The sequence below is a fragment of the Pinus tabuliformis genome, chromosome 3_2 (genome assembly GCF_031772625.1).
Source record: "Pinus tabuliformis cultivar Carrire ecotype Pingquan chromosome 3_2, CPIR1, whole genome shotgun sequence".
Lineage (NCBI taxonomy): Eukaryota > Viridiplantae > Streptophyta > Pinopsida > Pinales > Pinaceae > Pinus > Pinus tabuliformis.
In genome coordinates, this window is record NC_142302.1 from 407,116,671 (window position 1) to 407,119,164 (window position 2,494).

Genomic DNA, 2,494 nt, shown 5'->3' on the forward strand with positions numbered 1-2,494 from the left:
AAGAAGAATTTGTGCAGGTTTTCCTCTCAAATAGTTAGAGGCTTTGGCCCTGGCAAAAAGCCAACATCTTGTGTTCTTATCTCTTTTGTTTTGGTAACTATTTGATGAAATAAGAAAACACACTCTAATAATAAATGAATATTGTGCTAATAAGAAAGAGTAAAAATAACCTCGCAAATAGTTATCATCATGACAAGAATCTGATTAACCTAATTTCCCTAGCTTCTTCAACATGGTTTCATAGCTAAGGTGTTGAAGTTAAAGGAAGGGAATAATAGAGACATTCAAGGATAAAGTTTCAAGAAGGGATTCTAAAGTTATGGTTACAGTGAGACTCAAGGATTGATTTACAGTCATGAATGGAGATAAAATCACCTATATATACCCTCAGCATATATCACAGTTCGATGATACACAATCTCAAATGAAGAACTATCTTGAATAAAAGAATCTTGGACCTAGACTATAGTACCCCAATTCAAAATAAGGCTACAGGACTATAATTTCGTTTGGGTATTACAACAAGACAATTTAGGATAAGTACTACAGTGAGACTGATCCATATCCGAAGTTCTCAAATAAATTTCATGATAATAGACTTGGGTACATGGTCGCGGTTTCGGTGCCTCTCACAATCTCGGTCTATGTCATACCACGGTGATAGATCTTGGTACTATAATGTGATGATCATAGCAAGTGACCTCATTGCTTTATGGTTCTACATGATGTTGCAATTTTAATATAATGCTACAAGGTTCCATATTCCACTGTTGTGATAGCAGTACAATGCCATCTCAAGTATATCAACAATTAATATAAGTCGAAATATCTTGAAGACAAGAAGGGAAGTTTCTTATCATTACTATAAGGATCTCATCTGGATGAAGCATCAATGCATCGGCTTCAACCACTTTCAACATAATCAAGGTGAATATTTCATCTTAACTTTCCAAGTAAGTATCTTTCATTATATAATCAAGTTTGGTTAAATGACTTCGTGTTTGCAAGGAGATCTATTAAATTGGTTGGGTCATCGAAATTCCTTGCGTAAGAAAGGAGGATAGATATAGTCCCCAAAAGATAATTCATTGATATCTATGGAACAGACTCTAAATGTCAAGCATTGTTTAAATGCATGGAAGATGATCGAGGGACTCATATGATTCTTATGAAATAAATCAAAGTTCCTCTCATCCCTATGTAACAGAGGAGACATCAAAGTGATATATGAAATGATAGAAGATATACTCTCTGAAAATGCAGTAAATAAGGTCATATCACTTAGACTTGATCTACACAAAATTGAAGATATCAAAGAATCAAGGGATATCTTTATAAGATCTCAATTAGGAGATCTGGGAGAGATGATAAGAAGATAATCATCATTGTTCTTAAATGAAATAAAGTTACCTCATCTGACAACTTGTGGTCACTATGCTAGATATAAAAAGAGAAGTTGAGGGTAAAAGTGTTGAAGGTTAATGGACTCAAAAATTTGTAGAAAGTAAAGGGAAGTTTGGTCCTCAAACAAGACAGAATAATGTAGCTAATATTCAATGTTATCAAAAGAAAGCTCATATCACTGGAAAGATGGAGGAAGCTAAATAAAAGGGCCAAGGAAAGAGGGAGTAACAAATCTCTACTATGATTGAGATGGTATCCCTCACTAAAGGGTTTTATCATATTCTCCTAAATCTTTTGTTATAGATATGGCCATGATAAATAATAAGTTGCATCGTGGCAACATGGAAGCATTAGAAACAATAGCTTATGACATCAACATGGGAATCATGAAGGAAATAAGGAACAAAATCCATGGAATTCAAATATGAAGGATATAGCTCTTGAGAACCTCATTGGACATTGAAGGAAAGGATGAAGTCATCCAGGAAAAGGCTCATCGTACATGAAGTCAAAAAGGAAACATATGCCATATGGGGATATGCAAGATCCTCAAGATTATCTGATGGAATACTCATCAAAGGGTTCACTAATCTAGAGAGGAAGCAAGTGTTTCATTAGGAACTCCATCTTGTGGAATTCATGGATGATGATATGATGACATAAGAGATGAAGCAGATCAAGGGATTGAAGACACTTCAATCAAGGAAGCTGCTGAAATAGGCCTAGATGACCTAAAGATAAATGAGGTATGTATGCTTGTATTTAATATTATAAAGTCATGTTGTATGGTTGCAGGTAACATATATCACTACTTCTATCTTGAGAAGTATGATCAAGGGAAAGAGGATCTCCTCCTCTAAAAGGATGCAGTAAGGCACAAAGTCACACTAGATGAAATCAACATAATATGTCCTCATATGAAGTATGAGGTGGTTGACTACAATTAAGGAACTCTGATTGGAAGCTCCTAGGAATGGAATGTGTAAGAAAGGAAGAGATCATGAGATATGCAACCATGATGAAGGTGACCAACATCCAAAGGACCAAAAAGATTTGACTATGAAATCTCTCGGAAAGATATGAAGACTCT